Source organism: Varanus komodoensis, unplaced genomic scaffold, assembly GCF_004798865.1.
Source record: "Varanus komodoensis strain SLA01 unplaced genomic scaffold, ASM479886v1 scaffold27, whole genome shotgun sequence".
Lineage (NCBI taxonomy): Eukaryota > Metazoa > Chordata > Lepidosauria > Squamata > Varanidae > Varanus > Varanus komodoensis.
The window spans coordinates 11990699-12003512 of record NW_025335701.1 but is presented as its reverse complement, the minus strand read 5'-3'; positions in this window follow the sequence as shown (position 1 = coordinate 12003512).

The window sequence follows — 12814 nt, the reverse complement described above, 5'->3', positions numbered from 1 at the left end:
TGTCTGTTATAAGATTTTTTAAAATTCCTTCTTCTTCATATCTGTTGTTGGAGCGTACACTTGAATGATGGTTATGTCGATAGTTTCCAAGAATTCTGATTTATATTATTCAGTAGGACTTTGCATTATAGCTCCTTACTGCCTGTATTACACTTTGCCTCAACATTAAAGCTACTCTGTTGCTTCTCAGTAAGTCATTTTCAGAGTGAAATACGTTGTGTTTGTCTCCCTGAAAATGTTTGTTTATCGCATTTGTATGCTGACCCATAGCTAGAGGCTCTCTGGGCAGCTCACAGTGCAATACACACACACACACAAATAAAAATAAACAACAAAAAAACCAAACCACAAAACATGATAGAATTAAAATACAATATAAATACAACCATGTAAATAGGTTATATAGAAATGTTCACCTCCAGTCCACTTTAGGTCACTCACACCAGGAAATGCAATGTCTAACTCTTCGTATCTTGCTTTACAGCTTCCCATTGGCCTTGATTCATGCTTCTCATGTGCCGTGTTCCACTTGTATGTGTTGTGCAGCCTCAGCCTTTCCTTTCACCTCTGTGCAAGTCGACACTCAACTGCCCTCTGGCTTTGGTCTAGTTGCGTCACTCGCAACAGTGCTATTTTTACCTGTCCTTTGCTCCTCCCCAGTGGCTGGTCAACTACCTTCCGACCTGGAAGTCTCGTCCTTTGGCACTCCCTCTTGTTTCCCTTTGGACTGAGTCATCGTTGGGTTTTCAAGACAAGAAATAGTCCAAAGAGGGAGATCGGTGCCTTCTGTGCAGCACCGGCCGGAGTGGCCTTGAGTGGCACTTGGTTGCCTGCGGAAGAGCCTCCCTCGGGGTCCCCTCCTCCAGTGCTGCCCAGCAGCTGCCCTTCTGGGGTGCCTTCACTCCCACCACCATTAGAGAGACCCCTCTTCTGCCGACGTGACTGACCATCTCTCCTGAAGAAAGTGGATGCAACTTAGTCCGATGCCTCTGCTTTGACCGTTCCACACTGGATGACCTTCCAGAAGACCAGTCTAGTAAGACAATCAAGCATTGCTCTTGGCTTCTCCAGCACTTTCAACCCCACTCACCATGTTAAGCATGCATCCCAGGGCGGAGGCCTGGGCATACCCTTGCCCAAACCCCAATTTAACCACAAAGCTCACTGGGTGACCATGGCCCACTCCTCATCTTTCAGGCAAGCCTACATGACAAAGTTGTTGAAAAGATAGATAATTGTGCCTACTGCCATAAGTTCCTTGAAAAAAAGCTGGGAAAAGTAAATAACAAAAGGTATCAGAATATAGGCCCTAATTCCAGCTAATATGTCCATTTGTGAGGGAAGGATATGAGAGCTGGCAATCTCTTATTTATTTATCTATTTAAAGCTTTTCTATCCCGTCCTATCCCCTTCATGGATCACTGCCTTGTTGTGGTGAAGGGGCTTGCGCAGCTCAATGAAGCTATGAGATATGCCATGCAGGGCCACCCAAGACGGACAGGCCATAGCAGAGAGCTCTGACAAAACGTGATCCACTGGAGAAGGAAATGGCAATCAACTCCAGCATCTTTGCCATCAAAACCCCATGGACAGTACCAAAGGGCAAAGGGACGCCGGAAGATGAGCCCCTCAGGTCGGAAGGTGTCCAATGTGCTACTGGGGAAGAGCAGGGGGCTAGTACTAGTAGCGCCAGAAAGAATGAAGCGACTGGGTCAAAGCCGAAAGGACACTCAGTTGCAGATGTATCTGGTGGCGAAAGGAGAGTCCGTGCTGCAAAGATCTATACTCCATAGGAACCTGGAATGTAAGATCCATGAATCAAGGCAAGCTGGATGTGGTCAAACAAGAGATGACAAGACCATCAACATCTTAGGAATCAGTGAACTAAAATGGACAGGAATGGGTGAATTCAATTCAGATTATCATTAGGTATACTACTGCGGGCAAGAATCCCTCAGAAGAAATGGAGTAGCCATCAAAGTCAAAAAAAGAGCAGGAAAGCAGTACTGGGGTACAATCTCCAAAATGACAGAATGATCTCAATTCGAATCCAAGGCAAACCATTCAACATCACAGTAGTCCAAGTCTATGCCCCAACCACTGGTGCTGAAGAGGCTGAAGTTGACTAGTTCTATGAAGGCCTACAACACCTTCTAGAATTAACACCAAAAAATGATGTCCTTATCATCATAGGGGATTGGAATGCTAAAGTAGGAAGCCAAAAGATAACCAGAATAACAGGCAAGTTTGGCCTTGAATACAAAATGAAGCAGGGCACAGGCTGGTAGAATTTTGCCAAGAGAATACGATGGTCATAGCAAACACTCTTTTCCAACAACCCAAGAGACGACTCTACACATCGACAGCACCAGACGGTCTACACAGAAATCAGACTGACTATGTGCTCTGCAGCCAAAGATGGAGAAGCTCCATACAGTCAGTAAAAACTAGGAGCTGACTGTGGCTCAGATCATGAGCTTCTTGTTGCAAAATTTAGACTTAAATTGGAAGAAAGTAGGGAAAAGCACTAGGCCACTCAGGTATGACCTAAATCATATCCCTGATTAATATACAGTAGAAGTGACAAATAGATTTAAGGAATTAGATCTGAAAGACAGAGTGCCTGAAGAACTATGGACAGAGGTTCGCAACATTGTACAAGAGGTAGCACTAAAACCATCCCAAAGAAAAAGAAATGCAAGAAAGCAAAATGGCTGTCTAAGGAAGCTTTAGAAATAGCTGAGGAAAGAAGGGAAGTGAAAGGCAAGGGAGAAAGAGAAAGATACAAACAATTGAATGCAGAATTCCAGAGAATAGCTAGAAGAGATAAGAATGCCTTCTTAAATGAACAGTGCAAAGAAATAGAAGAAAACAATAGAATAGGGAGGCCCAGAGATCTCTTCAAGAAAATTGGAGATATGAAGGGAACGTTTCATGCAAAGATGGGCATGATAAAGGACCAAAATGGCAGGGACCTAACAGAGGCAGAAGAGATTAAGAAGAGGTGGCAGGATTACACAGAGGAACTAGACAAGAAAGAGCTTAACATCCCTGATAACCACAATGGGGTGGTCACTGACCTTGAGCCAGACATCCTGGAATGTGAAGTCAAATGGGCCTTAGGAAGTCTGAGCAACAACAAAGCTAGAGGAGGCGACAGTATTCAAGCTGAGCTATTCAAAATCCTAAAAGACGATGCAATAAAAGTGCTACACTCAATATGCCAACAAATTTGGAAAACTCAACAGTGGCCACAGGATTGGAAAAGGTCAGTTTACATTCCGATTCCAAAGAAGGGCAGTGCCAAAGAATGTTCAAACTACCGCACCACTGCACTCATTTCACATGCTAGCAAAGTTATGCTCAGAATCCTACAAGCTAGGCTCCAGCAGTATGTGGACCAAGAACTGCCAGAAGTACTGGCAAGATTTCGAAGAGGGAGAGGAACTAGAGTTCAAATTGCCAACATACGCTGGATCATGGAGAAAGCTAGGGAGTTCCAGAGAAACATCTACTTTTGCTTCATTGACTATGCTAAAGCCTTTGATTGTGTGGATCACAACAAACTATGGCAAGTTCTTAAAGAGATGGGGGTACCAGACCATCTTATTTGATTCTTGAGAAACCTATATGTGGGTCAAGAAGCAACAGTGAGAACTGGACACGGAACCACTGATTGGTTCAAAACTGAGAAAGGAGTTTGGCAAGGCTGTATACTGTCGCCCTGCCAACTTAACTTATATGCAGAGCACATCATGAGAAAGGCGGGGCTGGATGAATCACCAGTTGGAATTAAGATTGCTGGGAGAAATATCAACAACCTCGGATAAGCAGATGATACCACTCTCATGGCAGAAAGTGAAGAGGATCTAAAGAGCCTCTTGATGCGGGTGAAGGAGGAGAGTGCAAAAGTTGGCTTGAAATGCAACATTAAGAAAACTAAGATCATGGCATCCAGTCCTCGCACTTTCTGGCAAATAGATGGGGAAGAAATGAAGGTAGAGACAGATTTTATTTTCCTGGGCTCCAAGATCACTACAGACAGGGACTGCAGCCAAGAAATTAGAAGACGCTTGCTCCTTGGGAGGAAAGCTATGGCAAATCTAGACAGCATACTAAAAAGCAGAGACATCACCCTGCCAACAAAAGTGCATTTAGTCAAGGCGATGGTTTTCCCAGTTGCAATGTATGGCTGTGAAAGCTGGACCATAAGGAAGGCTGAGCACCAAAGGATTGAGGCCTTTGAATTGTGGTGCTGGAGGAGACTCCTGCGAGTCCCTTGGACCGCAAGGCGATCAAACCGGTCAGTCCTAGAGGAGATCAACCCTGACTGCTCTTTAGAAGGCCAGATCCTGAAGATGAAACTCAAATACTTTGGCCACCTAATGAGAAGGAAGGACTCCCTGGAGAAGAGCCTAATGCTGGGAACAATAGATGGCAAAAGAAGAAGGGGGCCTGAGTTTAGGTGAACTCCAGGAGATGGTGGAGGACAGGAAGGGCTGGAGGAATGTTGTCCATGGGGTCGCAATGTGTCGGACACGACTTTGCGACTAACAACAACAATCCTGTCCTATTACATAAAGTTTCAGTACCATCCTACAGTAGAAAGCACAGCATCGCATCCTCTAGAAAACCTCAACTGAAATAGCAACTGTTTTCCTAATAGCAAATGTTGGGAAAATAAAAAGCTTTTATTCCGCAACAGGGGCGCCTCCGCAGAGAAGGCCCTTCCCAGAAAGTCGCGTTGAACCAGCATGCCGAACGCGCTTCCTTCCCGCCGGGACGACTGAGGCCCTCGTTGGGCACGTGCCGCCCATCCGGGCCCCCCAGAGGGCAGGCAGCCAAGGCGTCTTCCCCACAGCGGCCCTGCTCCTCCCGCCTGCACCTCGAGCCCCGCGGACTCCCGCGGCCGCCGCTGGGCGCCCCGCTTACCTCCCGCCGGCCCCTCGCCCAGGAGCGCGCTCTCAGCCTCGCCGCCGCGGTCGCCCGGCTGCCCGCGGGGAGCGGCGCACCCGGGACGCCACGGCGGGGACGGCCGCAGTGAGGCAGGCCGGGGTCCCTTGCTTCCGCGGGCGGCAGCCCACCGCGCCGGCTGTCGGTCCCTAGCGCCCGCACGGCTCTCCGGCCTCGGCCGCCCCCGCGGCGCACACTTCCTCCGCGGGCCGCGGCGCACACAGCCGCTGCTCCGGTCCGGCGCGCGAGGCCTAGCCGCGCGCCGTTGCGCCCGTTGCCCGGCAACCGTCCGCCGTGCCATGGCAACCGCGCGCAGCGCGCCCAGGGAGACCGAGGAGGGACGCCGGCGGCGCCTGCGAGCGCGCGGGCCTCGCGCCTCGGAGCGGCTCCCGCGGCGGCCTCCCGGGGAGCGCCGGGCTCGGCTGGGCGGGCGGGCGAGGCCGCGGCGGAGCCGTTGCTCGGGCCGGCAAAGTCGGCAGAGCCTGGGCCCATTTATCCCGAGGGGGGCCTTTGCGGACGCTGCCCTTGACATGTGTGCCTCCGATCAAGTGTCCTATTTATTATTATTATTGTTTTCTTGTGAGGAACCCGAGGCTCCGTTTTCTCCTCACAACAGCCCTGTGAGGTAGATCAGGCTGAACGGGAGTGCCTGGCCCGGAGGCACCCGGCGTGTCCCTGGGCAGGTGGGGCCTGGACGTATCTCCCAGGTCCCTGGCCACATGCTCGCCACCACCCTGGGCCGGCTCTCCGAATGTGCCCAAACAACCTGCATCAGGGCGCAGTCCTCCGCATTCTGGGATGGAAAAACCTCACAGCTGTCCCCAGCAAGGTAAACCCTACCCTAAAAGTAATCTTGAATTAATAAGCTAAAAAGTTGTACTGCAGGAAACCAGCTTTTGCAAATGAACTGTGATTGCTCTTGCAGCCCGATGTGAGGCCATAATAATAATTTTTTTAAGGGAAAGCTGCCTCCAGTATTGAAAGAAGATGCCAATTTATCCAAGGTGTCCCCAATTGTGTTCAAGTGAAACCGGTCTTCTAAATTGCCCCCCCCCCAGCTATGTGTCCCCCAGATGGATGTGAGAGTAGCTATGTATTGATATTATGAGTTAGGCAGTCTTTGGTTCCACTCTTGTCATGAGCTTCCAGTCTGGTCATTCATTTCCTGTGTGTCCTTTGGCAAGTTGCTACCTCTAAGCTGCCACATCTTTAAATCTGTAACTTGATGAGCAGGTGCTCTGCAAAATCTCCTTCAGCACCTGGAAGACTGAAGGACAGTGAGGAAGACTGAAAGACTGAGAGGAATTACTATTATCCCACCTTTACTCACAAAGGGTTCAGAGTGGTTAACACTGGACTAGTGAGGCCTGCATTCTAATCCCCACTCACTGCATGTCTTTGGGCCATCACTGACTCTTAGTTTACATAACAGGGTTGTTGCAAGGATAACATGGAGAGGAGGAAAAGAAAAGAATCCTGTATGTTGCCTTATATTCCTTAGAAGAAATGTAGGATAAATGTAACAAATGTAGGTAAATAAGCAATGAAGCCATCAACACAATCAGAAAACAAACAGAGCACTTACAGCCTGCATAAACTATAAGCTGTTTCTCCTATGGCCACCCTTCAGTTTTCCCAGCACCAATTCAGAAGAGGCACACGAGTCTCAAGTGTGCTGCTTTGAGTTCAGACGGCGCTGTTTCCCAAGCAAGACTTCCTGAGGTGGCCTAGTCCAAGCTGAAGGCCATACACCTCAGTTTTCCTAATACAAAAATGAAGAATACCCAAATTGCTTTCCTTGTTTAGTGAGACCTCTGGGGTGTCTCTCCATTCCAGATCCAGGAAAGAACCTGTTAAGCTATCACGGAAGATGAGAGCAACTGTTTGTACAGAGATCCTTCAGGTACGAAAGTGGATACCTCCAATTTTCTGTGTTTATTATACGCCATGTCTTGTATACATACATCCTGCATATCTCGGGAGGTTGGGCAGATGACAGCATGATTCTTCTTCTATCTTCTACTTTCCTAACATATGCATTGTTTTGCTGGGGGTTTACCTTTGTAGCATACAGTACAGTATAGATTTGATCATTAAGTCATGTACAAGTGTCACTCTTCTACTTTCCTCTCTTCCATGCACAAGACTGAAAGATTTCTTAGATTCCCCAGTGAGATAATTTCTGAATTATCATGTCATGTGCACCATTAGGCACGTTTCCAGACAGGTGCGAGAAGGACAACATTTTCAGCTCAGTCTCAGTAACCTTTGTGGGTGAGGAGACAACCTTGTAAAAATGAGATGTGACTCTTGCAGGTAACCAAAAGAGCAACTCAAGGTTGGTGAGACAGGGACTTTTTAAGTCACATACCGCTTTCAAGAAAGTGACTTGAAAGAAGCGAAAAGAGAGCAAACCTCTGCAAGCAGTGCTTCTTTGGGCTGCTCCTCCCCATTCCTCATCACAAGCCATGAGGAGAAAGGAGGCAGCAGTGGGGGCAGCTGCAGTGCCCCCCACCCCCCGCCCCACTGCCGTGCGTCTGGCTGCAGGCAAAGAGCAGAGGCAGCAGGGCCTGTGACGTGCCCTCGGGCTGGAAGAGTGGGCGACGCCATGGCAGGCAGGGCTCTTGGAGAAAGTCAGGGAGAAGCGATTGGTCACAGGGCTCCATGGAACCGTGTGAGGCTTTTTCTGCAGTGCCCTTGAAGTGCTGGCTCTCAGTTCCGGAGGTACCATGGACAAGTCATTCTCAGTGGCCCCCTCCCTCAGTGTGTCTACGTTTTTACCACCATGGTCACCAGGTACACTTGCTCCTCACCCCTTCCTCATCACAGCTTGCCTCTTGTGTAATTGTGTGCATGCTTGCTTGGCAGGCAGAAGCCAGGCAAGAAGTCGACAGCAGTATCCCCTGCTCCTGCTTCTCCTGGCAGAGCAAGAGACTGCCGGACACGCAGGTGACAAGAATGACGAGAAGGAACAAACCCAGGGGGATCTTATTCCTGGGGCCCCTGTGGGGCAATGACGCCAGCCCTGTGACCTCAGCTGAAAATATGCTTCCTCCCGTAACACCTTGTATTCATCTGAATCCAGCCCAGGACAAGATTAATGGATATGGAGATCTGTGGATAAAAGTTCTTTTCCTCATTTTTCTCTTTCCTTGGCACTCAATTGCAAAGGTGAGCATGTGTGAATGTTCCCAGACAGTATCGCTCATATCCACTCTTCTGCCTTGCACAGGATTTTGCTCCCTATACTGGTCAATGATCTGGAAAACACAATGTGTAAAGAAAGGCCACCATGTCGCAGGCTCCATGCAATGACCCCAAATAAAGTAGCTTTATTCTATAATGCAGATCACACACGGAAGGGATGGGGGAAATTTCCCTTTCATTCTTTATATGCCCAAAGTAGCGCACATGTGCTGAAGCTATATAATCCTTCAAAAAACCAGTTTGTTTCAGCACAGCTTATCTGGAGAGGCAGATATGTACTTATGGACACAATTAAGGCCACTGCAAGACCTGCTGCTGCTGGGGTGGGAGGACATGTCACCACCCTCTCTTCCCTTCCCTGCCACGCACTGCCAGTGGCAATGGCTGCTCTCCTCCAATGGCTGCACAGGGCTCCTGAGTGAGGTGGCTGCCCTGGGTGGCTGTTCTGTGGAACTACACCAGCCACTTTACCATCTGTGGCCTGACTGGGGGGATTCACCCCATGGCACAGGGGAGCGGGCCCTAGACTTACTCTTCTTGGGCTCTTTTCTTTTTAGGGCTCCCTGTCAAGGATCTTACATTCCCTCCCTGGGATCACCCCTTGCTTGCTAGAACAGTTTGCATGTGTTCAGATGCTTGTCACTGAGAAGAACAGCTGAACAAGATGAGCTGTGGCTTACTTGGCCTCTTTCTGACCCATTCGCAACAGATCATGGCTGAAGTATGCAAAAGGCTTTGCCAAAATGATCACCAGGAACAGAGAAGGGACAGCAGGTGAGTAATTTTGAAAAATGGTAACACCAAGGCAATGCCTGAGGGATACCTCAGCCCATGGGTCACCATTAACTTCTGATAAATGTTTAGCAGCACTAAGGCATTAAACTTGTATTGGGGTGGCTGTGTTTCTCTTTGCAGCAAAGTTTCCAGAAGCAGCCGGGTGACAGGACGGTACTGGAATTAGGCAAGATCCTGTTCGAAGTTGCCTACGTCTAGTACGTGAGGCAACGACATAGACCGCCTTTGCCTGATCACAACAGCCATGATCGGCTGCTGCGATTATGCAGACCAGCCTGCAGAATCACAGGGTTGGAGGAGGCCTCCATGAACCTCAGTTCCAGCTCTTTCACAATGTAGAGAAATCCACCACTGCAGTACCTTAACAGAAGGTCCAAGACAGTCTGTTCCTCTGTCAGATCATTTGCTGTTGTTATGTGCCATCAAGCTGTCTCCAACGTTGGGTGGAAAGCCCTCCAATATATCCTGTCCACGCTGTTCTGTTCTTCCAAGTTCAAGGCTGTGGTGTCCTTACTGATTCAATAGGTGACTTTCAAAACAGCTCATGACTCCTCCTAATGCAGTGCGTTCAAAAGGTGGTGGTCCAATGGATAATGGGACCAGTGGGTCTGAACACATAACATGGATTTTGGCCTGCTTGCACAGGTTGCCCATACATTTCTGAACCCGATTCAAGGTGCTGGTTTTTACCTACAAAGCCTTACACAGCCCAGGGGCTACAGTACCTGACAGTTGGCCTCTCCTGGTGTGAACTTCCTGCACACGGCTATCAAGATCTGGGAGCCTCTTTGGAATGCCTCCTCTGAGGGAGGTTCAGAGAGTGATTGCAACAGAGAGGGGAGAGACCCACTTTTGTGCAACGCTCCCTATGGCAAGGCTTGCCTGATGTTCTCATTGCTACCCTTCCCACATCCTCTTCCACTCATGTTCCCAACTTCTCCCCTCACTCGTTTTCTCATTTTTCTCATTGCCAAAAATCTGCTTGGGAAAGACCAAATAGCTGCACAAGTATCTTCTAGCAGGTAGTGCTAGGAGCCCTCCGCCCTGAAGTACGAAGTGGTCCAGAAGTTGTCCTTTTCATGGTGGATGCTTTCCCTTGCTTTCCGGATCCACCAGGAGCTCTCAGTATGTGAAGCAGCATCAGGCAGACATCAGAACACACATGCTCTCTTGGCCCCAGTCCCTGAGAGCTGAACGCGGAGGCGGACTGGCAAGTGTGTGGCCTGGGGGTCCCTCATACCTCTGACTGAGGGAGTGCATGGAGGTTCTTTACTGGCGCTTGTCATTCTGCCACTTTCACTGCCTCACCAGGCATTCATAAACGAAGCAAATGAATCAAGACAGAGAAGTCCCTGCTTATTTCATCCTCTGCGTTCCTGTCATGGCAAGGAGGCACCGAGCTGGAAAGAGTAAAATATTTATACACGTGCAGCCCTTTTGTTTCCTCAATAATTGATACGGAAGTTCAGCCACTTGCAAAGGCCTGGAGGGCTGAGAAATGCCTCCCGTTCTCCCCACTACTTGAAGGCCTTGCTTGCCTTGGAGGCAAATTTTCCCAGCTGCATTTAGGAGCAGAAGATCTCTGGTAGAAGCAGCTGATGGAACCCTGCAGCAGAACAGGCTTCTCCTGGGCAACCTCTTCTGGCCTATATCTGGAGAGATGCACTGAAAGGAAAAAAAAATAAGCACTACTTCTTTCATCACTACAAGGTTAAGAAGAAGGAACTGCATAGCTGGTGAGGGCCAAGTTCATTTTTGGATTTCCTGCAGAGAACAGTCCTCCCTCCTTTCAGATCCAGTGTCAGCAAAGAGTCTGTCTCTGTCTCCCCCGCTGCCCCCACCACACACACACACTGAGGTTCTGCACTCTGAATGTAGCTGTAGCATTTGAGCAAAAATAATAGTCCTCTGACAGAAAAATCTCCAAATTATATTCTTCTATAGAATTCCCAGTACCACATGGGAATTGCATGGGGAAGGGACCTAAGGGGACACATTTGGAATTCTGAGTGTGCGGTGGGCATTCTTACAAAATTCTTACAAAATCATTGTATGTATTCATAAAATGGCCACCAAGGTGAGCACATATTTTTGTAGAATGCATGTCTTCCCAAAGGCCACTGATAAGACTAAAAGTAGAAGGCAGAAGTGTGGTCTGAACTTCAACACTGATCTTTGATCCCATGAAAAGATGGTGCTAGGGGACAGCCTTTCATTTCAAAGTATTATCAGCCTCCCAGTTAAAAATAACTTGTAATACTTACAAATCTTAAGAATTATGAAATAATAACCGGGAAGGGCAGGAAGCCTCATTTGTGTGCATTGGCACCTACAGTCATCACGTCAGAGACACCCCACCTGAAATGCCCTCCCCTTCTGTATTTCCTTCCATCCATCCATCCTTCCTTCCTCCCTCCCTTTCTCTGTTCCGAGAAGATGCTGCCTGCATGTGACGGTGTACATGAGCCAACCCCCAGCTGGTGCCCTCCAGATGTGCTGGACTGCAAGTCCCATGTAGGGCTGGCTGCGGATGCCGGGAGCTGTCCCCCCACACACTTGGAGGGCACCAGCCTAGGGTGGCTGCTGCGCGTGGCTGCTGGGAGTGGAGAAGGCCCCTGTGGAGAAGGCCCCTGAACAGCAGCGCACCCTTTGCAGGGGGCCGGTGTGACTGCTGCGTCCTGCAGTGACCTCTGATTTAGCAGAAGCAAGCCTCTGCTCTTTTAAAATGGAGACAGCTGGCAGAGCTGGTGGGGTCAAGTGATGCTTACTGTGCATGAAAAAAAGAGGAGGCAGCAAGGCACTGGGAGGAAGAGATCAGCAGCCGAGACTTTTCCCTCTTGCTGCCATCACAAGACTGGCAGCCAAGCAGGAAACGGACCAGCCTTGACAGATGGAGCCCGGCAAGATGAGACTGCTGTCCTCTGTGACAAGAAGGGCTGGCAGAACATCTGTCCCGGATGGCTTATTGTGTAGCCATCAGTGAAGTCCTGGCACGAGAACAGAGCCTTCCTCAACCTAGTGCCCTCCAGGTGTGTTGGCAGGAGCTCCCTATGCTGACTGGGGGATGCTGGCAGCTGTAGACCAACCCATCTGGAGGGCATTGGGCTGGGGAAGGCTGACTTGCACCTACTCACAGCACTTCCTGCTCAAGACCAGCACAAAATGGCACGTTAAGTGAAACGGATCAGTGATTTTAAAAAAAACCCTCCCTAATGATACCCCTGTGCAAAACAAGACAGTGTGAATTAGAAATCTTGGGCTATGAAGGCTGGCTGCAGAGGATATGAAATCAAAAGAGTTTACATGAAGTCATCAAGCGTCTGAGTGTAGGAAGATGACATACTGGAAAGCATCAGAGGCATCTGATTCCAGTGCTAAGACAAGCCTGTGATGGCTGGCCCCTTCCAGTAAATAAAGCAGGGGTGTTGAATCTCTTTTGGTCCAAGGGTTGAATTCCATTTTGGAGAAGCTCTCAGAGGCTACAAAAAGAACGAAGAGTCTGTGGCACCTTGAAGAATAATGAAATTCTTGCATAAGCTTTTCTGGACGCTTCATCAGATGCTTTAAAGGTTAACAAAAAATTGGCAGATATATGCATGGTGGGGTGAGAAACTTTTTTATCAGAGGCAACTGAAATGTAAAAATCCAGTCATTTCTAACTCCTTGTACAAATGCTAGCTTTTGCTTTGGTTTTGTGCTACTTTTAGTCTGTGTAACCTTTGAGAAAGCCATCTTCAGGTCTCTAGGAGAGTGTTCCAGAGATGATGGGATGGCTTGGATTTCAGAAGCATGGTGGCTGCCCTATGAAATTGGAAAAGCAACCTTTAGAGGAGGGGGAAAGGGAAGGTTCTGTTGGGAA